Source organism: Anabrus simplex, chromosome 13, assembly GCF_040414725.1.
Source record: "Anabrus simplex isolate iqAnaSimp1 chromosome 13, ASM4041472v1, whole genome shotgun sequence".
NCBI lineage: Eukaryota > Metazoa > Arthropoda > Insecta > Orthoptera > Tettigoniidae > Anabrus > Anabrus simplex.
Genome location: NC_090277.1, coordinates 101,037,072 through 101,043,911, shown reverse-complemented (window position 1 = coordinate 101,043,911; position 6,840 = coordinate 101,037,072).

Genomic DNA, 6,840 nt, shown 5'->3' with positions numbered 1-6,840 from the left:
ATACGCAATAGCGCCCCAAACCATGATGCCGCGTTGTCTAACGGTAGGGCGCTCCACATTTACTGCCGGATTTGACCTTTCTCCACGCCGACGCCACACTCGTCTGCGGTGACTATCACTGACAGAACAGAAGCGTGACTCATCGGAGAACACGACGTTCCGCCATTCCCTCATCCAAGTCGCTCTAGCCCGGCACCATGCCAGGCGTGCACGTCTATGCTGTGGAGTCAATAGTAGTCTTCTGAGCGGACGCCGGGAGTGCAGGCCTCCTTCAACCAATCGACGGGAAATTGTTCTGGTCGATATTGGAACAGCCAGGGTGTCTTGCACATGCTGAAGAATGGCGGTTGACGTGGCGTGCGGGGCTGCCACCGCTTGGCGGCGGATGCGCCGATCCTCGCGTGCTGACGTCACTCGGGCTGCGCCTGGACCCCTCGCACGTGCCACATGTCCCTTCGCCAACCATCTTCGCCACAGGCGCTGCACCGTGGACACATCCCTATGGGTATCGGCTGCGATTTGACGAAGCGACCAACCTGCCCTTCTCAGTCCGATCACCATACCCCTCGTAAAGTCGTCTGTCTGCTGGAAATGCCTCCGTTGACGGCGGCCTGGCATTCTTAGCTATACATGTGTCCTGTGGCACACGACAACACGTTCTACAATGACTGTCGGCTGAGAAATCACGGTACGAAGTGGGCCATTCGCCAACGCTGTGTCCCATTTATCGTTCGCTACGTGCGCAGCACAGCGGCGCATTTCACATCATGAGCATACCTCAGTGATGTCAGTCTACCCTGCAATTGGCATAAAGTTCTGACCACTCCTTCTTGGTGTTGCATTTGCTCTGTCAGTCAGTGTATATGCAAACACAATATTACTTACATATTTTTGTCATGATGGAAACAAAAGAAAGACCGTGCATTCTTCTTTACTTCATAGTTACTGCAGCCAAACACAGCACATACCTTTCCTCTTATGTTGAGAGGAGATATCAAGGAATGACACACGCTACTATTTGATTATGTCAACTCACTGAAAACGCATAAATAACACCAAAAACTTCACACACAAATACACGTGCTCTTATGACAGAATCAGTAGTTCTCAGGTCCATCCGCTAGAGAGACCTATAATAGCTGTCCCTCGATATCTCGCTGAGTGCCGCGTATTGTCTCTACTGTATTTGGTCTCACGACTTTCACTGTACCGGCCAGCCAGTGATCCATTTAATTCTATCCAATACAAACTGATATAAACAGAGAATTAATTTACGTATTTCACATTCATACTGCATAACCATTGGATATATAAAGATCACAACACGACCAAGGACACAATTTTCCAGCCACCCTGAGAAAAAAAAATCCCTCACAAAATTGATTACACGTTCTTTCCTTGGAAATAAAATATTCTGAAATTTGTGGACAATGATTAAACATTCCATTGTATATTGTGTTAAAATTTGGTTTCAACAGATTACGTATTTTCGGGGACGCAGAGGTGCCGGAATTTTGTCCCGCAGTACTTCTTTAACGTGTCAGTAAAGCTACTGACGTTTCAATTTTCACACCAGTCAAATGCTGGGGCTGTACCCTACTTAAGGCCAAGGCCGCTCCCTTCCCAAAGCAATTTCCCTGGTCACTTGATGATTTGTTCTGGAAGCTGTTGGTTTGTCTTTGTTATAGAGATTGCCAACAACCACATGGAAACTTTTTGTCGCATAAAACTGACATGTTATTAATAACATAGGCATAGGTGACGGGGTGATTTCTTTGTGGAAAAAGGAGCACGTACACTAAAGGGCTACAAGTAGAGCCTCATGGTGGCACAATTCGCAGAAACCTGGAAACTGAATACTCCAAAGTAATAAATTCAGATGGATGTATGTACGAGATGGAAATATGTAAAAGGCGGAGTTAAAATCAATGGTAGGGAGCAAAGATAACTTTGAATTTATGTTAAATAAATGGACACAGCCTAATCCAAACTGGAACCTGTGCACCTCCTATTTCGCAACGAGTGCCTTGACCACTCTACTACGAGAATGTTTTTTCTTTTTTTTTTGCAATTGGCTTCATGTTGCACCAACACATCTACGAGAATGCTTTCTAAAATGCTAGCTTACATGATGGCTTATAATTGGTGTATAAAAATTTAAACATAATAATCTTGAGGTTTGAAGCCAAATATGTATTGATTTTGAACCTCTGTAGATTATACTCATCTAAGCTTGATATGAATCAGTATCCGTAACACTAGCAACACTACAGACTCCTCTTATCAGGCTTGTTAATGACAATCAGCTCATGTAGGTACAGGAAATCAAGACTTGGCAAAAAAAATTCTGCTTTACATCGCACTGACACAGATAGGTCTTATGTCGACAATGCGTTAGGAAGGGCTAGTAGTGGGTAGTGGCCGTGGCCTTAACTGACCAAAGGGCCAACCACGGAAAACCATCTTCAGGGCTGCCGACAGTGGGGTTCGAACTGACTGTCTCCCGAATGCAAGCTCACAGCTACACGACCTTAACCCCACAGCCACTTGCCCAGTTCAAAACTACTGACATGAGCTTCATACATCTGTTGACAGACAGCACCACAGTCAAAAATGAAAAATTGTTGAAAATCAGTCTAGCTAACCCTGTATATTGGTGTCTAGCCCCAGGTAGCTACCCACTGCTTTACCAGCAGATGGTTGAACCTGCCCAGAGCGAGCGCACTGCCATTGCTGTAGCGACTGGTAAAGTGAGGAAAAGTTGTAAAACTGTACACAGACATGGAGCACTGCTAGCAATAGCAGGAATTGCTACAGTCAATAATTAGTCCTGTTCCTTTATTGTTGAAATTTTACGAATCTCTCTCATCATTGTGGAAAGAAAACTAATCTGTTGTTGAGAAAACAAAGAATATTTATCTGAGGCACATCACACTTTCTCGATCATTTCCTTTTCATTTAAGGTGCTGGGTTTTGATGGCTAGAGCAGCGAAAACTTAGCTGAGATGTCATTCAAAGTGTACTTGAAGCTGCTAAATTATGATGTCTATGTGATCATTAAAAGGAAATCCTCAGATCTTTTCTTCTGTACTTGGTATTGCTTTATTAACTGCCAATAAATTCAAGAAAGAAATTCTTAACATGGTGTTGAGTGTTGTTTTGAAAACAGTCTGTTGTCCAGGAATTTGAGATTTCTTTTGCTTCCTTTAAAACAATACTAAAAAATTGCAGCCTTATCTCAGTTTTATTTTTGGGCGATTTAATAGTGACATGGCTGTCAGTAAATCGATGGATAACATTTCTCATGAATATTTTGAAACAGTATTTGCAGAACAACTCTCAGAGGAGCCTGTTATCCCCTAGAGGGCGCATATCCGAGTGGCAGATAGAGGGACCCTTCAATTCAGTAGGGATGGTTGAAATACCCAATATAACCCGCGGATCAACAGGGGCTTTAAAATACTGGGACACCCTCTCTCTGGGGGTCACAAATATGGAGGGTCCAAGCCCAGGGTACGGGCGAAGACCCCAACGGCATCTGTGGCGGAGAAGATGGACTTCGGTATGGCATCGGTTGCGGAAGAGGGAAACTTGTAGCATCTGTACTCCAGTGAAGCAGCCTAGAATAACACCTAACGGTAGGTACAAAATGCTTTTGGGAGTGGTGACCTATTTTAATATATGGTTTGGTACCAGGAAATGAACCTCGGAAAAGGTTAGGGTGTCTCCTGCTTAAAGCGACGTGCAGTTCTCAGGGGACTGGAGGAACTGTAAGAAATGGGGACCAGTAACCAACATTAAGATAGTAATAGTAAATCTTAGACCCTGATAGGAAAGACGGAGGAAGTAATAGATTTCATGGAGAAGAAAGTGGAAATGATGGGGCTAAGTGAAGTGAAATGGAAAGGTAATGGAAGGAAGAAATTTAGGAAAGGATACACATTATACTGGAGTGGTGGCCAAGAGGAAATAAACGGAGTGGGACTAATCATTTCAAAACAACTGCAGGAGTATGTTGAAGAGGTAGAATGTGTGTGCGACAGAATAATGATTAGACTAAAAATAAAGAATGAAATGATGGACTTCATATAAGTGTATGCACCACAGATGGGAAACAGGGAAGAGATATTGAAGGATTCTTGGAGAAAGTAGAAAGAGAAATTTCTGGTGTGGAACTGGTTATTATGGGAGATCTGAATCCACAGGTCGGAAACGAGAGACAAGGGGAGGAAGAAGTCATTGGACCATATGGATATGGGAAAAAGAATCGTGAAGGAGAGGAACTAGTGGACTTATGTGAAAGGAATGGACTTATAGTGGGGAATACATGGCTTCGAAAGAAAAACAGCAGGAAAATTACGAGACATGGGTGGTATGTCAGATGAAAAAAAATCAGCAATTGACTACTTTATGGTGGAAGGGACAAATGGCAGGATGTTGATGGAGAAGCATTTGATGGGAGCCATAGAGTTGTGGTGGCAAAATTACAGTTGGGAAAAATGGAAAAACCAAAAGAGGTAAGAGAAAGTAAAATTAAGTGTGGAAATAGAAAGACAAAAATGTACAGGAAGATTTTTCAGGAGAGATTGAAGCAGCAAATCCCAGTTACTGAAGTGGAAAATGTACAAGAGGAGTGAGCCAATTTTAAAAAGGCATTTGTTAGTGCAGCAGAGAGTGCTGGTGGCAGGACATCTACAAGAGTGAAAGAAAAGGAGACACCATGGCGGAATGAGGAAGTGAGGAAAGTGGTGAAAGAAAAGAAGACAGCCTGGCGAGAATAGAACTGAGATCAAACAGAAGAAAGCAAAAGGAAGTATCTCAACAGCAAACCGAGATGTAAGAAGGTGGTAGGAGAAGAAAAGAAGAAGAGTTGGGAAGAATTTACACAAAAAGTGGAAGCGGATGTAAGTGGCAGTAAAAGGATGCTGTATGGACTTATAAGAAGTAAGAGGACAAAGAGAGTTACCATAAAGCTAGTGAAAAAGGAAAATGGGGAACTGTTAACACACCAAGGAGAGATAAAGAGAAGATTGAAGGAGTATTTTGATAAGCTATGTGAACTGTACAGGGGAGATAGAAGCAATACAGTCTGAGGACTCAAGAACAGAGGATGATAAAACAACGCTGGATGTGGACTTAGTAGTACAAAAGATGAAGATGGGAAAAGCAACAGGGATGGATGAAATCAATGTGGAAATGATAAAGGCTGCTGGACCTGTTGGTATGCAATGGTTGTACTGACTACTAAAGCGTACGTGGAAACACATATGTGTACCAGGAGACTGGAAAAAAGGGATACTAATACCAGTGTTTAAGAATGGGGAAAAGAAAGTTTGTGGTAACTATAGAGGAATCACACATCACAGGTAGTTAAAATACTGGAAAGGATATAAGAAAGAAGAATGATAAGAAAGATTGAAGGAGAGTTACGGAGGAACAATATGGCTTCAGGAGTGAAAGATCTACAGTGAAACCACTCTGTAGCATGAGACAGCCGATGGAAAAGAACTGGGAATTTGGAATGGATCTGGTCATGACATTCATAGATATAGAAAAGGCATATGATAGTGTCCCCAGAGAGAAGGTTTGGGAAATCATGGTTAAAAAGAGACTCAGAAGAGAAATGTTAGAAATGGTGCAAGTAATGTACAACAACTGTGTTAGCAGGGTACTGACCCCAGTGCAAAAGACAGAAAGGTCTAGGAATAAGACTGGACTAAGACAGGGGTGTGTGCTGTCACCTCTTTTGTTTATTATGGTCATGGACAAAATTGTAAAGGAAACAAAGGAAGCCTATAAAAAGATGAAGATACTGCTATTTGTAGATGATGATGTGATCTGGGGAAGGAGTAGCAAAGAAGTGCAACAACAACAACAACTAGATGTACTGAACAAAAAAATTGAGAAGTACAGCTTGAAAATTAAGTTCAGAGGAAAGCAAGACTATGGTGATGTCGGGAGGGAAAGGCAAGGAAAGGGAACACTGAAAATTGGAAGTCAGAGTCTGGAAATTGTGGACAGCTTTAAATACCTAGGAGGTGAATTAATGCAAAATGCTAGGGTGAACATGGAGATTAGCAGGAGGGCACAGCAGAGTAATGCATTCTATCCAAGTGTAAGAAAACTTGTTTGGAGCAAAGAAGTACCAAGGAAAAGTAGAGAGATAACATAAAAAATGTACTATGTACCCATACTGACTTATGCAGCTGAGACTTGGACTTTGACTTTGACAAGCAGGCAAGAGAGTAGAATTCAAGTCAAGGAGGTGAAATTCCTAAGAAGTATGATAGGAAAGACACTGAAAGACAGAGTGAGAAATGAAGGTGTTAGGAAGGAAATTGGGATGGGAAAGCTAAATGAGAGAGTTGTAAAGAATAAACTAAGGTGGTCTGGACATGTAAAGAGGATGGAGGAAAATAGAATTCCAAGACGGATGCTGGAGGCAAAGTGCGAGGGCAAGAGAGAGACCTACAACAAGATGGATTGAATCAGTGAACAGCAGCATAAGAAGACTAAATTTAGACCGGGACAAGATCGTGGAAGAGGAATGGTGGAAGGAAAGAGGAAAATGGAGAAGTGCCATAAATACCCCAACCCGGCAGGAGCTAGAAAAGCGGAAATGATGATGATGAGTATTCGCAGAACAAATAGAAAAGTCTACTGTGATTACTTTCTCTGAATCACATGTTAACAATCACAGTGAGAATATTCTCTGACACCTGCAGTGCACCTTTTGATCCAAAGGCAAGTGGGCACAGGTTTTGTTGGCTTACAATGAAGTGTGTAATCTTTTACTGATCTACTTTGCTAGTCGTAAGTGCACAAAATATCTGGCATAAC